Genomic DNA, 21,495 nt, shown 5'->3' with positions numbered 1-21,495 from the left:
GTGCTCTGTTCTCCTCTGCTCCAAACAGAAGTAACTGCCCCAATACCACCTATCTCATTGCAGGGTAACACAGTTTCAATAGTAATGACCCTTAACTTGATAGCTGATTAGATATGTAAACATGCCTATTCTGTAATAGTCTTTTCTAAAAATTTGGATGGCATCATGAAGTATAATTACAAGTACTCAAAGTAATTCCACCCTAAATATCTGTTTTACACTTAGGATCCATTGTCCTGCTCCTTAAAAGATTAATAAGAGAAGAGGAGAACATAATTCGTTTTGTAAAAATGTGTTTGGGAAAACCAAAGGACAAAGAGGACTGGTGCTTAACCCTCACCATTTAACGTAGTGGTCAGAAAAGCTCTATCACCCTAGTGCTACCCTCTCAACCAGCATGGATGGTCCAGGAGATGGAGCAGAAGGATGGCTCAGTGAGGTGTCTAGCCATATAGTTCTGACACAAAACATGATCCAGTAAGTCAGGGGGAAAGCTTCAAGTTTCCTGTGACCCAAGAGAGAGGCAAAACAATTGCAATGTCTTGTGCATTAATGAGGCCATTCAAAGAGCTGGAAGAAAAGGAGAGGCCCTGTAGGTCCAGAAGAATACAGGAGGGATGTGGTTGGTCCCAAAGCCTAATTCTTTAGGTAAATAGATGCCCTCTGCAAATGCCAGTTTAGGTAATAGCAAAGGCAGGGAGCAAGATAACAATTGTGACCCCAATGGGGGGGTCAACCACTGCACAACCCCAGAGGCATAGATTTCCATCCATAGGAATGGATAGGAAACATCCTGAATGGCTAATATTATCTTCCAAGTTTAGACCTGAAGTAGAACCTATAGAAAATTAAAATGTTATACTCCTCACGAAGCTGTAATCAAGTAATGAGATTCATTCCTGCCACAATACAGTCTTTAGAGCAGACTAAATGATGAGCACTCCTGCTCAACACATGAAAGACCGGGTTACAAAAGAGGTTGTGTCTCAAAACACATATTCAAACAACACAGTCACTACCTGCTATAAAAAAGCTGCGATTTACTTACGTATTGGGTCCTTGCTTTCATAATCCCACATTAATGTTGGAATAACAGTTTAATTAGACAGTATAGCTTCACCAGTGGTTAGTTCATAAAAATTGAATTTTAAAAGAATTCATATTTTGTTTTTTATGAATTATTTCCTAATCATTATTTTACACCAATATCATTGATGTCAAAATGATAGGATAAAATTTATAACTCAGTCCTAAAAAAAAACAGCCAACACTCTCCTGGGGTAAAATTGGGGACGGATGGCCTGAGTGTTTGAGGTAAAGTTCTTTCTTTGATTTTCTTCACATCTACAAATACCATTTCCAAAATAAAATCTAAATCCAGGTATAATGTAATTTCAAAGAACTCTTTGACCTTTAGGGAAAAAATGTCTGCTTTTTAAAAAGAAACTACAATTTGTTACAAAGAATTTAAAATACAAAGAATTAGTTACTTGCCTCCCATGAAAAAGTATATGTGTGTGTGTGTGTGTCTATGTGTGTGTGTGCGCGCGCACACCAATGAATGAGCCAACTGTTGACCACACCTCAGGCACTGGTACTAAGGCTATTTCTGGTTAATTTAAATGAACCATATGCAGAATTGTGGTGAAAAAGATGGAAATTTACATAACATGAATTGAAGACCTAAAATCAAGATTGCAACAAACCAAAAGGAAAACCAAAGTATTTTGCCTAACTTAATTGTCTCTATTGGAAATTTCTTTCATAGAAAACAAATCCTTTGACTGTATGAGATAAGGCCTAAAGTGCAAATGCATTCTATGGAACAAAATTAACATGTACAGTGCAATTTGTCAATGAATGATAACGGACTTTTAGTGAGAACAAGTTTTAATTTCAATAAAAGCAGTTGCAGGGAGAGTCCAAGGGCAATGCCTGCCCAAAGGGAAGGTTTTGTGCAAGTTGTGGGAGATGCCCAAGAAATAAGGCAGTGTTGCCTTAAATTCATATCACGATTTGCCCCATTAGTCAGCCATGCTGGGACTAGAGTGATTTTCAAATAGTTCTTGACACCTCAAATTTACTACCATGTTTCATTTCTTTAGCGTATTTAATGAGCTCCTACTATCTCTTAGGCATTCAGGATACAGCAAAGAACAAAATCAACAAAACTTCCTGTCCTCAAAAATTTTCCAGCATTATGTCAGAGTTACAGGAGTTGCAGAGATAAAGCAAGGAAAGGAAACTAAGAGACATCTTGGATATTAGTGGGTTTTATTTTGTTTCATTTTTTAAATTTATTTATTTTGAGAGAGAGACAGTGCGGAGGGCCAGAGAGAGAGGTAGAGGGAGAATCCCAAGCTCTCAGCACAGAGCCCGACTCAGGGCTCCATCCCAAGAACCCTGAGATCATGACCTGAGCCAAAATCAGGAGTCAGGCACTTAACTGACTGAGCCACCCAGGGACCCCTGGTAGATTTGTAATTTTAAACTAGGCACTGACAGAAGGTACAGAGAGGTAATTAAAGATCTTAACAAGATGGAGGAGTAAGTCATGCAACTATGCTGGGGAAGGGCATGTTGAAATCTCTGAAAAGCCTGATGCACAAACAATTTTGTTGAATTTCACTCCAGCTGTGTCTAGACAACCTTCATATGATGTATAGTTCAGTTAAACGTAGAGATTTATAATAGGGTTCATATCAGTTCATCTACATACATGTCTAATACATGCATGTTTGTCTATATTTATATATATCCTTACAAATATTTATATTTATTTTATAAATGTTACTTCTCATAATTTTTTAGGATAAGCATTTCGATTTATCTTATCTAATAGACAGGAATGGGCATAATGAATTAGACTAGAAAGAATCTTTTCTTTACTCTGTCATTCAAAATAAGAGTTCTAAAGCTAATCAGGATATTTTTACCTGGGAGGGGAATTTAGAGACAAAAATAAGAATACCCACAATTATATCTCATTAAGTCTTAAAAAAAATAAACTCCCTAATTTAACAGTTAAATTTTGTAATTTAATTGATTTTATAATTAGGAACTATCATACCTCTCTTTTTTACTTTATTTTCATCTTTAGATGAAAATTGTGACAACTGTTCAATATATTTTTAGTTAAAAATAAAAGTATGATATATATTTGTGAAATTTGAAGGACACTATCAACCACAGTGGAGTCAGATTTGTCCAGATTTGCAAGCCCATTTATTTTTATAAAGACAGCCTGACTGATACACCTCACCTTGCATTCTACAGAAAGGCTACCTCTGATATTGAGGGGTTTTTACAAAACAAAAAATATTCAGCTTAAAAAAAACTCCTTTCTATAACAAATCAATGTATTCCAATACATCCACTCAGTAGCTGTGGCTTAACTACGGTTTGGGAGATTTCGTGAGAGAACGAAATGAAGGCAAGAGGAGTGGGAAGGAAAAATAAAAAAATGATACTGCCTAGCTACAAGCTGCAGAGGGAAATTAATATTCAAAAGGTTAAGGTGTCTGTGAAATGTATGTAATGAGTAACACTCATAGTTTGTTACTATAGGTTCATTGCCTCTAATGTTGAGGACGGCACATGGATAATTTACGATTCCCATTGTCCCCTCTGCAGGGATTAATTCTGAATTATTTATGTACCTATATACGCAGAGAACTGAAACATTTTAGTTAAAGTCAGCCACTCACTCATAGTCTTGAAATTATGCAGCCCTTGTTGCTAAAAATGATGTTAGCCTCTTGTGATTTAAGTCATAACATTTTATTTTCAGTCCCACTGAGAGAGAAGGCATACAGGAGGGGGAAAAAGATATATTTTTCTAGAATAAATCTCAGAATGCATTTTTTAAAGATGTAAATAGATAATGGTAATTTTGTTGAGTCAAATTATTGTTGGAGAGAGCATGTAAATAAACCTTTATTTTATTCATGATTTGTGATTTTGTGCTGGAACACTCTACAACTTGTTTTCATATTGGTATCTTTAAATACAAAGCCTCTGTGTTTCAATAAAGGGACTTCCACCTACGTGTTAATTAATCAAAGAATGAAATTTCATTTTTGGAAAATTGTACTAATCCATTCAGATTTCACACCAAACCGTTTCATTTAGTCAACTGAATTCATTAAAAGTACTGTTTCCTCTTAAACTCCAGTGATTACTCACCACTATTAAAGGCTCCTTTGACTCCATCAGAATTGGGGGAGGGGGGAATACAGGTATGACGCACTTCTCTGGAAAAATAATAGATTATATTCTGGGTTGACAATGTGTTTGATAGGTGCTACCCTTGTCAACATAAGACTATCACACTTTTTGATAAAATGAATTATTTTGAAACACTGTGTACATTTAACACGTATTTTTTACATGTTTTGGTGGAAATTACAAGTTCCCATATATTTAACCAGGTTTTTTTTTTTTTTTGACTGAAAAACATCAAAAGGTCTCATATACAATTCATTTAAGAAAAAATATCTGAATAAAAATGGTCTCCAAACAACCAACCCTGGGCCTTTGGAATTCAGATTACCCAGTCTCTTATGATCTTAGGAATTATGTTTCCCTAATAATTAGGGCACATCTCAAGTAGACACCATGCTGTACAGGGTATTGAGTATTAAAACAGGGAATTGGAATATTCAAAAGCAAAATATATATGCGTATATAAAGATATGCCACATATAAGACATTAATTTCTCCTTTAGCCCCTACCCCACACAATTCAACAATTGCTAATAAATTAAGAGGAGGGGCATATTGATGTACTGCTTGACTATAACACAAAGAAGTGTAGTTAGCAAAAAGCTGCAGTGGGTAATGAACAGTATTTTAACTCGGCAGTTTAACCTCCGTGTCTGTCAGCTGTGACCTTTTACCAACCCCAATGAGAGTCTGATTTCTCACTTTTGCTACTCACTGCTGGATGAGTGAATGTAGAATTTGACAGCGAGAGGTTTTACATGAAAAGGAAAGGTACTTAAAAAGCATGTTTTGTGATGATAGGCTACATTTATTCACTGTTCATTACACTGGGTGCAGCCGCAGCGCTGGTGGATTGATTGGGTGTGAGCGCTTGTCTGCTGTGGAAGTGAAGAGGTGTTATTGACCTGCATGGGAGCTCAAGTGACCTTTAGATGACCCCCCTTTCACCTGAAATTGACCTTGAAAACAACCTAGGGTTCACTCCCATTTAAATAGGGGGGAAATGCTTCTAACAGCATGTGAATTATTAGAATTGATATATTGAGCATTTCCTTTTCTCCCCCCCTCCCTTTTTTTTTTTTTTTTTTTTTTTTTTTTTTTTTACTTTTACAGAGGTAAATGCATGTAGGGGGTAAGGCGAGTGTTGGCTTTTAAATTTCCAGACCCTGCAGCTGCTCTGCTTAGTGTTTGTACAGATTTATGGAGGAGGCCAACCAGACTTTGGACCGCTTGATGTAAAATTTTACCATTCATCATTATTGATTAGAGTCCACACTCTGTGACAGAGCCCAAACCTTACTATGACAATTGCTATTTCAGTTGTTATGGGCCATAATGGGCCATAGGGATGATTTAAAGGAGCACAATAGCTATCTGTAATTACACATGAATAATCCATGAATTCTACACCACAACGCTTGTGATCAGACCCTAACAACCAAGGCTTGAGACATTTATTCTTGTTCTCTCTTTGGCATCTGTGCCAAAAGTTGCCAATTTATGAAAATTTAAGCACAACAAGCTTACCCTCTCCCATGTTCAAAGTTTTTTCTTTCTTAGTTAAAAACAAATCACACACTTGGAAACTTATAGCAAATTGCCTTTTTACAGATGATGGGATCAATAATTGAACTCGCTTCTTAATAGAAAAGAATGACATTTCATCAATTAGCAACAAGTAAATATACTAGAAATTTGGTATGATTGCTGCTGGAACCAGAGGAGAAAAAGCAGAACATTTACTACTATTGTTTTCACCTTTTAAACAAATGTTTTCCTTGGAGCCTTTAATGTCATGCTTGGTCAGAAAGTTCGGGGAGGGGGTGGAAATCAAGACCATAAATTAGTTACAATGGTACAATGGAAATGTGATTGGTCTTATGCAAGCTTTAATAACTGCTGAAACTAATATGCTAACCTAGGGATTCATATGTTGGACTTCAACACTAAATTACTCTTTAATTTTATGTGAAATGGAGAGAGGGAGAAAATGCCCACCAAAATGTTTGCCTATGTGCAACCCCTAACATCCAAAGGGCTGGCACAAACACACCTAATAAAAAATCACATTTGTTAGTGGGTCTTCAAATTATTCTCACATCCAGAATCTGTCTTGGAGGGGAGACCACTGCATGGATATGGCAATTTCAAAGATAGTTTTATGCGTGGCCAATTTTTTTCAGAAGACTCCAACACTTCTAGATCCAAGAATGGGAAATCTACACAAAGTTTGTAAGCTTGTTTCTTCTAGCTCTTAGAATTTGTGTAACCAACTACTAGATTTACTTATTTTGAGATTTTGATTTCCTGACAATTTAGGAAACCACTTTGGCAATGTTTTTGGTCTATCTACCACGTATTCCAGAAAAGTCTCCCTTCTGCCTGGTTTACAACATTACAGTAGTTCAACCTATTTGGGGCATAGTCGTGTTGTTTAACTCAGATGCATTTTTCATACTGTTCAAATATTTACATGCTGGGCTACAAGCTTATTAGCAATCTGGTGAAGTATTTGTAAATCTGGATCAAAATTCTGACAGGATATTTATTGCATTGACTTGACCTATTTTCTATCTAAAGCCCTACTCCATAATTCTTGTTTCATTTGATGTTAATCCTATGCATAAAAGGCAGTAACCACAACATTTGTACACAATAACACTCTAACATCCACACAGGAGGATTCTCCTAATCTGACTGCCCCCTACCTCCCTCAGCGTGTGAGGTGTGTGTGTGAGGGGCTTACACCTGTGATTGCTTTAAAGCTCCATGAGCTCCTGACTTAACCAGCACACGTTATGTAGGGCATTTTACTTTCCTCATCTCTCCCTACAGTGATGATCCAGTGCAAGAGTCCTCGGCAAGGAGAGGACCAGCAAACTGCCAATATTCTAATTTAAGATTAGATCATACTTAGTCATCCTTGGGAACATTTTCTTCCCTTCAAATTGTTGTAATATTGCTATGCGCTTTGGATATTCCATTAAATGGGTTTCACTGCAAAACTGAAATGTAACCTCAAGTTTTGAAAAGCAACTGATTTAAAATTAAACAAAAGGCAGTTTTTTCACCAAGTCGTATAAATGATTTTTTTTTCAAATATTATTTCTTTCTAACTGTTCTCATTTGTCTGTACATCAAATAAACCCAAAGCAGGGGCATGTCTTCTTGAATAGCAAATTCTTTACAAAATACAACAAGAACGAGGGCTTGTAATTGGTGTAACATTAAAAATCCATGTATTTATCTAGTCAGCCTCCATCTCATCTTTGTTCCTACCTCTCTATAAAGGGTAAGGCAGTTTTGCCCAAAGGAAGAAATAAAAGGGAATCCTCGTTAAAAGGTACATTAACGAAAAAAGAAAAGCTTTATTGAGGACATGTGCAGAAAGGGATGTTTGAGTAGTAAATGATAATTTACTTTTGAGGTATATTAAAAAGGTTTAATCTTACTGATCATGAGTTAAATTGGATGTTTTAATCAGTTAGCGAGTGCCAAAAATAATTATGCCAGAGCGCTTAGTCTGCGGAACATGTACACAAAGCATATAAATCCTCTGCTTCCCTAGGGATTTCTCAGAATAACACATAACTAAAAGACAAAAGCGATATCAAACTCATGTAAATTAACATTGCAAATGATCTGAAAAATATAATAAATAACATGATCCCATCACTTTGAATATGCAGCACAGGCAAGGGTGTCCAACACAAATATATGCATTAATCTCCTGTATCCTTACTAAACTTCTTCAGTAAACTTTTCTTCCATGTACTTTCTACAGTTCAATTCAAGGTCATTCCTTTCACTGAAAGAGCTGGGCTGGGTGACAGAGCATAGAAATCTGTGTTCCTTTTAGAAATGATTGTGAAAAATAGGATTATTTTCCTAATGAGTTTTTTATTGAGGAAGTATAATAAAGGAGTTGGACCTAAGAACCTTGACAATCCTTTGAAGTTCTAAAAATGCTGTGATTTTTAAGATTAATATTTACCACAATTTTGATACTACCCAAACAAAAGAGAATAAATAACAGATTATAAAGATGAACTAAAAAGCGATAGGTAAAATTATTTCAGCTCTTGCACACTGAGATTTGAGATGAATTACTTCAAAATACTGCTAGCCACAAAGACGAAGGTAGGCCATATGTTTTATTGATTCCATTGGTGTGAAAAATATAATGTGTATACTTTTGTGTGCTAAATTTTCCACACCCCCAAAATCCTAATTAAGATTTCTTTTTGACGTATCTTAAGTGTGCCGAGTACATATTGACAGTTTGATTCAATTACAATATAATTTCAGAATAATAAATACCTCCACCATTTCTTCCACAGATAATTGACAACTTTGTAAGTACAAACAGTATTTCTTAACATAAATAATAACCTTTTGGACCACAGATTACTTCTAGTCACTGATTTAAATTATTTTTTTCAGTGGACAAAAATAATTCCAGTTCAGGTAGCCACCAAATATTTAGAAGATTTCTAAAATATGTTTCTCTGTACACAGTAGAATCGACTCTGGAATATTTACTCAAGATTGATGTGAAATTTATCATTTTCTGGAGGTTGAGGATTATTGAAATCTAAAAGAAGAGTAGGCTGAGGCTAAGTGAAGCATCAGTTACACATCTGATGCTTTTCCCATTGTGTAACTTAATTGGTTTACACTGATTTTGTACTGGAGTATTTAGGGACAACATGGGGGCTTTTCTGCAGATCTGAACAGCTGCTTGATTTGTTAATGAACAAGGTTATCAGTAGCCAATTGCTCACAGCTGAAAAACTGCATGCTCCTGGTTAGTCCATTGGAGAGGGAATTTTTTAATGTGGCTTTTGTGTTGGACACTGTTGCCTTTTGGGTGATTTGGGTACATACATTTGTCCCTTTAGTAATCCAGCTTCATTACATGCAAATTAAAACTACTACATACACATTTTTACTCTGTGTAATGGACGTAAGGATGCAACAGAATTACTCATCTTTAGAACATAGGGAAAAAGCCCTTTATCATGGAATTGTCAGTTATATCACTTATTTTTTTTGGGGGGGAGGTCAAAGATCCCTTTGAAAGGTTTATGAAAGGTAGCAATCTCTACCCACAAGTGTATGTTTAAGTGTACACACACACATTTTGCCAACAATATGTCATGTAAACAATAATTCCTATGCATTAGGTTAAGAGCCCTTTCAATAGAATTGTTTTGAAATAGACTTCCTTTAGTGCCAAGGAGAATGCTGTTTTACAGATTAAAAGGTTTCTACTTAATCTTATAGGAAAGAAGCAATTAAGTACCAGGTTATAAAGATCAGTTACATGTTCCTGTCAAAAACTGGGCCATACTGCATAGACAACAAAAAAAAAACATTCATTGGCATAAAGAATATACACATTCATTTGCATTGCCTCTTATAGAATCAGGATCATTGAAAGACGGAAGATGTCTCACTTCAATAAATATGCGGTTTTCATTTTTTTCTAGATTTTCAGCATAATTTCAATGGTCAACTAAATAATGGATACACAGTTGACCCTTGAACAATGCAGGGGTTAGGGGTGCTGATATTAAGAAAATCATAAGGAAGTGAAAATACGTTTACAGTACTGTGCTATATTTATTGAAAAAAAAATCCACATAAGTGGGCTCATGCAGTTCAAAGTCATGTTGTCTGAGGGTCAAATGTACAGATATATAGTCCTAATAACAATTCTGAAAATGAGATTTGAAAGTAAATCCAATGCTCTTCAGTGTGGTACCCATTATTCTCTCCTATTCCAACATTTCCTTAATTATCCGCTCCAGAAGAGATGCTTCAAATGACTGGACAGTCACAGTCCTTGTTTTTAAACATCATTACTTTACTAGCCATGGTTGTTAATAATGCTTCCACTTAGAGAATAGACACAAAATAATCAATTGTTGAAATATCAATACTGATATCTCATTGAAGATCTAAAAAGAGATGAAGAAACTTCAAGGATGTATTTAAACTTTAAATATTAAAATTGGGTTTTTGTTTGGATCCATTATTATTATCATTCCATTTCCAGGGAATATTGTCTTGGTTTACAAAAAGAAGAATTTTGTATGATTTCTCTAAATTTAACTTGGAATCCAAACAAAACAAACATAAAAAATCTCCATGGTCAAGCATTAAAAGCATTTCCTTACATATACCCTTAATGATTTTGCCCCTCTCTTGATTTTGGTTAAATCCCACAACTACGCAGCTGAATCTGTCTGTCTAGAGAGTCACATTCCATCATGCTGACTGGTCTCATATTCCTGTTTACTGACTACAGTGGGCCCTTAATAATATCATGTAGTCAGTAAATATGTCTCCAGTATGTTTATACTTCTATTCTCCTACACATGTATTTCATGGCTTCTCACTCTTCAAACCTCAACACCCCCTTTCTTGTCCGTACTCTCAGCTGATGACATTTTTGTTTTCCTTTACTGAAAAAAACTGAAGCAATCAGAAAAGAACCTCCGAAGAGTCTACTCCCCACATTACCATTACATGTGCTCACATACTCTGCCTTCCTGCCTGGCGGGACTCATGCCACTCCCAGGCTCCTTTCTCAATTCAAGTCTGACTTTCACACTAGTTCCCATCTTTCCCCCCTCCTCATGGACAGAGCCCCAGGAATGTGCTCCTCACTTTCTCCTGTCATATCAATTGTTCACTCTTTGCTAGACTTTCCCCATCAGCACACAGGAAATCATATTCTGATTATTACACCACTATGACTTACATCTTTAGACAAACTTCTTTTTTGTTGTTTTTTTTTTGTTCCCTTTTCAGGAAAACTTCTCAACACACTTTTCTTTTTTTAATGTTTATTTATTTATTTTGAGAAGGAGAGAGAGAGAGAGAGAGAGAGAGAGAGAGAGAGCATGAGTGGGAGAGGGGGAGAGAGAAAGGGAGAGAGAATCCCAAGTAGGCTCCTCACTGTCAGTGCAGAGTCCGACATGGGGCTCGATCCCAGCAACTGTGAGATCATGACCTGAGCTGAAATCAAGAGTGGGTTTCTTAACCTAGTCTAGATCATCACCACAGCATGACCGCTTCCACCAAATTCTGCTTTTCAATCACAATTCCCTAATTGTAAATCCATTGATCAATTCCAAGTTCCTTCCCTATGTGACTTACCAACAATTGACAGAGTTGATTAGTCCTTCTTCCTTGAGACACTTCCTGTCTGTACCTGGTTCCTAGGTGACAGTCTGTTGGTTTTCCTCCTACCTGATGAATGCCTCTTCCTCTGTTTCCTTTATTGGTTCTTCCTTTTCTCCCAGGCCTATTAATCTGAATGTTCCCCAGAGTGCACTCCTCTATCTTCTCTTTTCCAACTATGTCCCATTACTTGGTGATCTCATGTAGTCCTATGGCTTTGAAGAGCATCTGGGTGCTTAAACTCTCCAATATGTTTCCAATTTAAATATCTGTCCTGACTTGATGACCTGACATACCCATGTAAATGTTTAAGAGCCAAATCCAATATGTGTTCAAATCTGATCTTCTCCCCACCCCATATCTGTTTTACTTACAGCCTTTTTGTGCCCCAGATGATGACAGTTTTATCTTTCAGTTATTTGGGCCAAAAGCCATGTTGAATCCATCTGCAAACCTCATCAGATCCACCTTCAAATATCGAAGATCTAACCATTTCTCACTTCTACATTACCATCCTGGTTAGAATGACCATGTTGTCTCATTTTTATTGCAGTACCTTTCTACCAGGTCACCCTGTGTCCACCCTTCCCTGCTACAGTCCACTCTTACCATAGCAAACAGAGTCTTCCTATAAAATGTACTTGTGATCATGAAACATCACTGTCAATATTCAGCAATGACTCACCATTTCCCTTAGAATAAAAGCCAAGATCCTTGTGATGGCCTAAAAATCCCAGCATGAACTGGGTCCTGCTCCTCTGTTACCACATTTTCCATCACTCTCCCTCTTTCTTGCTCATTCCACTCCAGCCACACTAACCTTTTCTCCTTTGGGGCCAATGCTCTATTTATTTTCTTTATCTGGACTATTCTTCCTACAGATATTCTCTTAGCTAATACTTTTCTTCCAAGCTTTGCTCTAATTTCATCAACATTGCCTAAGGAACAACTTTAATACCACAAACTAAACTTCCTCTTCCAACACTCTCAGTCCTTCTCAACTTGCTCTAGTAGGTCTTTTTCATAGCACTTATCAAATTCTATCTATTCATCATATAACTTAAATATTTATTACATTTCTTTTCTTTTTTTTCTCTTATCCCTAGACTCTAAGTTTCATAAGGCACTGTTTTGTCGACTGATCAATCACCACTCCTTAAAACCATGTGGGACACTTACTAATAAACATTTGGTGAAGGAGTATGGTTTAAAAATATATCAGGAATTAAATAAATATAATCAAGTAGTAATAAATAAATGATATAATATAAATATATCTCTAATCATTTCATTTCTTTAAATATTTATTAAATACTGTCCATTTGATAATAGTCTAGTTTTAAGGAATCCATACTCAGAAAACAGAAGGGGAAACTAATGTTTAGCATAGTATAGTATACTATGACAGCTGTAATAGAGTTATACATGGGGTATTATGGGAACATGAAAAACCTGCTGAGGACTTCACCAACTAGCAAGGCCACTTAGTTGTCTCTCCATGTGACAGAGGCTGGAGATTTAGTCTCTGGAGAAATTTAAACAACCTGTAGATTTAGGGACATTAGAAACAGCAAAGGGTGAGACTGACTTATGATACTGTTAACTAAAAGTTTATATGGTGAGCTCACCCCCATCCCTAACACACACACACACACACACACACACACACACACACACACACACACACGGAGAGAGAGAGACAGAGAGAGACAGAGAGAAAATCACTCCCAGAATATATTCCATCAAGTCTATGGGTCTATAGGTCACAGAAAGGAGCCCTGAGGATTCATTTCTGATGAAACTGAATGACCAGTAAAGACAGGCTGTTATATGAGGGTTTCTCCAATATAAATGACAGGTCTCTGCTCCCAAATCCTGGTATGAAATCACCCACTCATTAATCCCTGACAACAGATACAGAGCTTCCAGATTTTTTGCTTTATTCTTAATACATATGGAAAGACCAGTAGTTTCAGATATTTGAGAACACCTCTCATGGAAAAGACAGAAATTAGAACAAAGAAACAGAAAAAAGGAGAGATATTTTTCATCTTAAATGAGTAACAGAAAGTGATATGTGGAACCTGGGCTAATTACAAGTGGTGATTGGTTTTCCTGTGTTTGCCAAAGGAAGGAATAAAGAAGAGGATTCTAGATTGGAGAAGGATGGGTGTGTCATTCATTCATTCAATCGGTCAACATAGAGTATGTGCGCTTACCGCACATTAGGTACCATGAGAGTCAGGGTAGAAATAAAGTTTCAGCAACTGGAGTCTGACATACCCAGGTGACATTTAAGTCACAGTAACTTGGTGACTTTTTATGTACAAATTTGGAGCCCCAAAGAGTTACATGGGTTGAGAATCATCACTACTGTATAACTGGTGCTTCAAGTAATAGGCATAGAGGAGATTTCTCAAAGAGAAAAAGCTACAGATAGAATTCAAAATTTTAGATCTGTCAATTTCCAAAAACCTATTTTATTATACAGGTGTAAAAGTTGGATGTTAACCAGATAAACTTTTTAAAAATAGGGTAACATTAGATTTCAGGGGAGAGCAAAGCGCACAAAGTGTACCTTCTTCCTCTCTCCCAATTCTGCCAGAGAAACATTTCAAACAGTAAATTTTTATGAATGCATGAATATGCTTTTTAGATTGAAGTACTCATTTTAAAGACTTCATATCACGCACAGATTTAACAAAGCTTAAGAATTTTGAAAGAATTTTATTAAGACTATATATTTTGTGACAATATTTTTTTATGCTTCCATTCATGAAGTAATATACCTCCCTATATGTAAGTGTACATTCAGGGGTGCCTGGGTGGCTCAGTCAGTTAAGCATCCCATTTTTGATCTCAGCTCAGGATCTCATGGTTCATGGGTTTGAGCCCTGTGTCAGACTCCACGCTGACAGTGCAAAACCTGCTTGGGATTCTCTCTCCCTCTCTCTCTGCTCCCCAATCTCAAAATAAATAAACTTAAAAAAAAAATGTATACATTCAGACCATTGATTGATATTTTGTGTATCAATAATACACTACAAAGGTAGGTATATTTCCAAGATGTCCATATGGTATACTGTTTAAAATAAAATGAACAAACAGTACAAAAACATAGATCATACCAGATGGAATTGAGTAGATTTGGGCAGAGTAAAGCTCTCTCAGAGAACAATTGGAGGAAAAAAATGACACAACATGCAAATCATCTGTTTGAAGATGCTGGAAAACTGATGAGGCACCAAGGACTGGAAGGTCTAAAACTCTAGAGAGGGGAAAATCATGAGTGAGTAAGCTGACCTTTGCAGCTGCCTTTACCATGAGGCCTGTGCCTATCCTGGGCTTAAGCAGGAGCCTGAGAATTGGATTTTAAACTAATAGAGTGTTACTCCTGGGAAAAGAAAAACCAACAGAGCTTTTGATAAATATTTGGAAAGGAGGTTCAAGAATATGAATGGGTTTAACCCAAATTCTGGGACTATGCAGAGTAGATGGTTAAAAGCTAACACACAGGGGCACCTGAGTGGCTCAGTAGGCTGAGCACCCAACTCTTGATTTCAGCTTAGGTCATGATCCCGGGGTCATGGGACTGAGCCCCATATCAGACTACATGTCAGGCTCTGTGCTGTGTGTGGAGCCTGCTTAAGATTCTCTCTCTCCCTCTTCCTTCCCCCCCCCCCATTCACTTGCTCTGTATCTGTAAAATAAAAACAATAAAAAATAAATAATTTTTTAAAAAAGCTAAAAAATAAAATACCTGAAAAGTAGCTGGAGGTCTATATTGCCTCAGAACATAAAAATCAGAATATGAGACCTGTCAAGAGAATGGGGCCCCTAAAGGGGAAGCCCATCCACTGGAGATTCTAGGAGTCCAGGGTGAACCCAGGATCAGCCAAGCCACATCACGGTTGCCACACCTCATCAAAGCAGCCTTCTCCTTCATTTATTTGGATGATTATCTTTGATTCCTTCTACCTATCAAAAATAAAGGGTGTACTCTCTCTGAAGATAATATCTGCAGCCCCCGTGATTTTTATATATAATATCTGACATTCCATCAAAAGTCACTTGGCACAACAAAGACAGAACCACATGCCTAAAAACCAAAAAGTGTAAAAACAAACAGATAGGTCCACAAATCACCAAATTATTAGAGTTAACAGGTTATGAAATAATTGTGATAAATGTATTTATGAGAATGAAGGAAATGAACAAAACATTTAATACTAAATTAAACCTTTCAAGAGAATGAAATGGAAATTTTAGAAATGAAAAATAAAGTATCTGAAATAAAGAACATATTCAATGATGTCAATAGCATATTAGCCACAGAAGACTGTGAAGGGCATTTTGTTTAAGGAAAAGAAAAACAATTTAAACATCTTGTAATTCTGATTTCAGGATATTGATAATATTTTAACTACAGGGGGTGTAGAACAAAATTTTGAGTATATACAAATTTTAAGCTTTAATGTTATGAGAAACCAAAAGAAAGGAAACAAAACAATCATCTCTTGTGTGTAAAATAATACACATATACAGTTTGATCATTTTTACACAGTGCTGCCAACTCAGTAATTTTCTAGTTGATTTCCTTCTTTTCAGTCTTTCTTGGCTGTTTGACAATTTTTAAATAATGGTATTAGAATTTAAGTGAAAATAGCAGACAATGTGAAATGCACAAGTCAGAGGGAGTGTATATGTTTAGACACAGAATTAAGATATATATTTTTATAAAAGGGTAGAATTCTAGCTTATTTATAAGGATTATAGATATGCTACATGATAAGAGATGTGACAGAAAAGCTGGTTTCGTAGCAATAATAGTCAGTGACATATTAGCAATATAACTAAGTGCCAACCAAAATCTTTCACAGTTACTATGCCAAGACTAAAATAGAAATCAGACACATGTTTCTATCAGATGGGGGTTCATTGGTAAGATGCAGCTGTTGCCTTCAGCACAGAAATTGAAGATAAACAGATTCATACTTTAAGAGGTTACAGCAACTTCTGGTAATCTAAATTCAGGTTACACGTTCAACAACATGAACACCAAATAATGAGAATGATTTCAAACACCTCGTCAGGTAATGATTCTTAAAGCACATATCAGAAATCTCTGATTTCTATTCAATTTAATTCCATTAATTCTTACTAAGTACCATGGAAAAAATTGATGGTTGCTTCTCAATATCCATTCTCCTCTTCTTTTTTAACAGAAGTCATGCATCCAGCTAAAAGACTGCCTTTCCCAGCTTTCTTGGCAGATGTATATATATGACTAAGATTGAGTCAGTAAGATTAAAATAAAGTATCATATACTTAAGGAGGGAGTTATCTTTTATCGCTTTTCCCTTTCTCCTGCTTTCTAGAACATGCATGTGACAATCGGAGTTCCACTAACCACATGGGTTCCGTGGGCTCAGTCTAGGAATGATAGAAAGATGATCTAAAAGAAACTTATAACCTGAAGTAGCATTTGGGACTGCCAGACCACCCTGTTCTGCCTACCTAACTTTAAACGCTGGAGAAAAATTAACATTTTAGCCTACTATTATAGGGGAAATGTAATATGCAGTCACACCTAAACCTGATATAAGTGCATACGTGCATGCTAAATATGGGAAGCGGTGTGTCCTTGTTTTTCCAAGAAATGCAAAAAAAAAAAAAAAAAAAAGCTTACCTTTGCACAATGGTGGGAAACTGAGAATTTAACACGAGTGGAAGTATAGACATCATTGATGCTGTTTCTTAAGTGAAAAATGATACTTTGGGCACAAGTGCAATTTAATCCTATCTTTCTCATCTAATTTAAGGAAGGTAATTTAGACCTATTATCTGCCATGATTAGGAAGTCAAATGAAGAATAAAACTAAAATAAGTTAAGATCTCATTGGGATAAATAACTAGACCACTCTAAGAATACACTAGACATTTGAAGAGTGAACTTAGATTATCGTTGTCATTCATAAAATATATTCAGGGCTCTGTGTAGCTGGGGATGTTTGATCATTATATCATAATATAATGATTAATGTATGGATAAACCTAGTAAGTTGTAGACAACACAAAATACCAAACCAGGCATTCCTCAATTCATGTGGTTATACAAAGCTGTACTTAAGACTAACTTAAAATAAGAAAGGCTTAGAGCTGAGATTATTTTATTGAAATCACCACCAGAGTAATGTTGGGTCCTCTGCGTTCAGTACCACTGAGTAGCAACTAGAAAACAGAAATCATATAATCACACAACTCCAAGATATAAGAAAAAAATTCCTGGCGTTCTGAGATCCATGTATAATTGTCTTCTGATCCTGAGAAAACAATCCTCCCGAGTTTTTCTTTCTCTTTCTTTCTTTCTTTCTTTCTTTCTTTCCTTCTAGCAGTTGACACAATGTTACATTAGTTGAGGGTATACAGCATAGTGACTCAACTTCTCTATATGTGATGCTATGCTCACCACAAATGTAGCTACCATCTGCTCCAAAGAATGCTATTACAGTATCATTTTTCAATGAAAAGCATGTAACTGTGTGGTAGGAAACACCCATTCAGATAGCTTTGGTATGAATGAAAAGTTATTTTGTAGCCAAAACACTTGAAACTTTGTTATACTGTTAGAGTGAAAGACATGAAGACATTACTTCATGAAGATGGTACATATCCCAACCAAATATTTAAGTATATAATTAAGTTACCGTGTTACCCCAGAAAAATCCCTGCTTAGACCACATTCTGCAGGTATTCACGCCCTCTAAACATCTTCAAGTATACCCAAAACACTAGTAAGTAAGCACAGGAATAACACTTCAGTATTTGCTATGAGCACTCACACTTTGCCTTTAAGATTGCTCTAGACTTCTTGTCTTCTAACTCATAAAAATTTTCTTGGGTCCCTGGTTTTTAAGCCTACTATTGATTCAAGGTCTCTATTCCATGTCCAGATTCTTTTTAGCTCCTCCCAGAAGGAGATGGCATTTATTTCCCCACCCAGTGAATTTGAGCCAATCTTAGGATTTGTTTTAATAAATAAATATGACTGAATTAAAGTTTTTCAAGTACCAGACTCTGGGTCTCAGGACACTTTGCCCCTTCAGTCTTCAACCTCTGGCTAGGTTGCCCTAAGACTAGGTTGCCCTAAGACTGCTAGGTAAGTAGTCAATTTAGACCCCTGAAGGGTAGCAGTCCGTGGAGAGATGAGATTCACCAGCCAACAATGTGCAACACCTGCCATCTTGGATATTCTAGCCCAGCAGATTCTCCAGTAAAATGTAATCACATGAGAAACCAAGAGTCAAGATCATCCAAAGATTGCCCAAACTCATGATAGACAGTAAATTGTTATGGTTTCAAGCCTCAGAATTTGGGGTTGGCTTGTTGTGCAGCAATAGATAACTGATGTAGTGCCTAATCTTCCTCTCTCCCAGGAGGCCTTAGATTGATGACTTGGGTTTGAACCATCTAACTTAGGTCTGACTTTTTTCAAATATCGACTATTAAAATACAACCTGAGGAATATTTTTTCACCATCATCATGTTGCCATGGCAAAGATATAAGGTCTCCAAACAACTATTCTCTCCATCCTGCCCAGGCCGTGGAACTCTACCTAGTCAGTCATATTTTTGGTCTAACCTCCTTATCTGGGATGCCACTGACCTGGTCTGCTCTGTCTTTGCACAAGAATAGAGTCTCTAGATACCAGGCAGATTAACCCAGTATGGTTTCTCTTTGATTCTTAAAAAAAAAAAAAAAAAAAAAAAACCTTTTAATTCTGTACTTTAAAATGGCCATAGGAAGGTGAATAAACAAGAACAAAATTCACACTTTAAGATATAGAGAATTTATGAAACAGAATTCTTAAATGAATATATTTAAGAATATATAATTGCTGACTTATCACCAAGTATAAAATCTTTAATTATAAATGTCCTGCAAATTGGAAGCTAATGACCAAGCTTTCTTCATTTGAGTATTGATGATGTCTTTAACCAGAAGTCTGCAAATACTTTCTCCTCATTCATTCTGCTTTGGCTCATCTTCCCTTATTGCACACATTGATTTTAATCTCTAAATATATTTTAATCTCTAGTTCTCAAATTGATCTGCTTCTGGCAGAATAGGCCTGGCTTACCTGTAATTTCTCAATGCCTCATCTTGCTTCATAAATATCATTAATAAAAATACTATGGTATAAACTATTTCTTTTTTTACTTTTTTAATGTTTATTTAATTTTGAGATGGAGAGAAAGACAGAGCACAAGTGGAGGAGGGGCAGACAGAGAGGGAGACACAGAACCTGAAGCAGGCTCCAGGCCCTGAGCTGTCAGCACAGAGCTGGGTGTGGGGCTTGAAATCATGAACCGCAAGATCATGACCTGAGCCAAAATCTGATGCTCAACCGAGTGAGCCACCCAGGCACCCCTGGTATAAACTATTTCTAAAGCTGAGTACCTGTGAGTACACCCATGCAATTACAACAACTTCTTCTGTAAGGCATTAAAGTTCCTGCAAAACGTTTCCTTGAAAATGGGATCCATGAAGCGACTGACACAACTATGATACTAAAGGTCTCTCAGTTTCTGGTTTGCTAGGGAGACAATGCTAACAGGCTGATTGTGGCATTAGAGATTCTTTCCTTCACTCACAAGTCCTTTCTTTCTTAACTCTCACTTTTTATCTATAATCAAGTACCCTTGGATTCAGGTTTAAAGCCTTCCACTGACCGCTCTACTAAGATTTTGTCACATAAATACTTCCGCCCACTTGCAGACTCTTTACGGTCTCCCAGCTATCAGCTTCTTCCCTTAACTGTCCATCATTCAATAGTAAACCAATTAACCACTGTTAAGTTTTGTGAAATTCCAGGGTCTAGCTAAGTGAAGTCAAAGACATTTTTAATAGCCTTCTCCTCTCCTCTTTAGTAAATTCTTATATATGTTCTCCTTTCATGGAATTCAGAGAAAAAGCGTTAATATATGTTTCCAGAGAATCACATAGAACTTACATTCTTATAGAATTCTTTGACAAAAATGAAGCCCAGGTAATATACAAAGGCAAGGAATACAGTGATAATTACATCTAAATAGTGGACATTTTGCATGTTCAATAGTGGAAAGATAAAATTAAAGCCGTCTGCAAATCTCCCTTGCACATCTGGTCCAACTTAACAATCACTGCTGCCCCACTAGCTAATTTAGTTCCTATTTCTTATCAAGGGGAGGATATGGTGCCTACATAAGGTAATGGCATGGTAAATTTTACATGGTCAGACTTACCGGTTTTCCTATTTAATAGGGTTCTGGGACCCAATTTCCACAGGCAGGGCTAGGAATTTCCTGCACCAACAAACAATGCTCAACACCAGCTTAGAGTCTTAAAATTTGACTCAATTCAGACACTGTCCAGCGACAGCATCCTATTCCACAGGGTGAGGACTTAGCCCCACAAAACTGTTCTCATCTACAACCTTCCGAGACCCCTCCCAACTCTCCCCCACCTCCACCCACTTCAGATGCCAGTCTCAAACCAACGTTGTTACCTGCACTTCCAGCCAAAGGGCTATAAATCACAGGTTCCCACAGCCTCTTCCTTGGGTTGATTAATTTGCTAGAAAGGTTCACAGAACTTAGGAAACTCAATTACTTACTTGATCACTGGTTTGTTATAAAAGGATAAAGCTCAGGAACCACCAGATGGAAGAGAAGAAGAGCTGTGAAGTATAAGGAAAGCACAGGGAGCTTCCATGCCCTCTCCAGGACCTCCACCAACTTGAAAGCACTCAGAACTCTCTCCTCGTGGGTTGTTATGGAGACTTCATTACACAAGCACGATTGATTAAATCATTGACCATTGGTGATGATTCAGCATTTAGCCCTCTTTCTTTCCTGTAAATCAGGGGGTTGGGCCGGAAAGTCCCACCCCTTTGTTAGTGGTTAGTCCCACTGGCAACCAGCCCAGGTGCTTTCCAAAAGTTACTTCGTTAACATAAAGCCTGTTGTGGTGGAAAGGGGCTTGTTACTCATAACAAGCTACCGATTTCACCCTTTGGCTCTGAAGCATTTTCAGGAACT

At 36.8% G+C, this 21,495-nt stretch overlaps 1 long non-coding RNA gene across 1 annotated transcript in view; it reads right to left on the bottom strand.

Moving 5' to 3' along the window:
• Nucleotides 1–21,221, bottom strand: part of LOC132681172 (uncharacterized) — a 97,433-nt gene extending 76,212 nt beyond the window's left edge. The window contains exon 1 of the long non-coding RNA XR_009610915.3: nt 21,072–21,221. This is a non-coding gene — a long non-coding RNA (uncharacterized LOC132681172). The remainder of the gene's footprint in view (nt 1–21,071) is intronic.
• Between the last annotated feature and the right edge of the window lie 274 nt (nt 21,222–21,495).

The sequence above is a fragment of the Panthera onca genome, chromosome A1 (genome assembly GCF_046562875.1).
Source record: "Panthera onca isolate mPanOnc1 chromosome A1, mPanOnc1 haplotype 2, whole genome shotgun sequence".
NCBI classification, from domain to species: Eukaryota; Metazoa; Chordata; class Mammalia; order Carnivora; family Felidae; genus Panthera; species Panthera onca.
The sequence above is the reverse complement of the archived record's forward strand: the minus strand, read 5'-3'. Positions and strand labels throughout refer to the sequence as shown.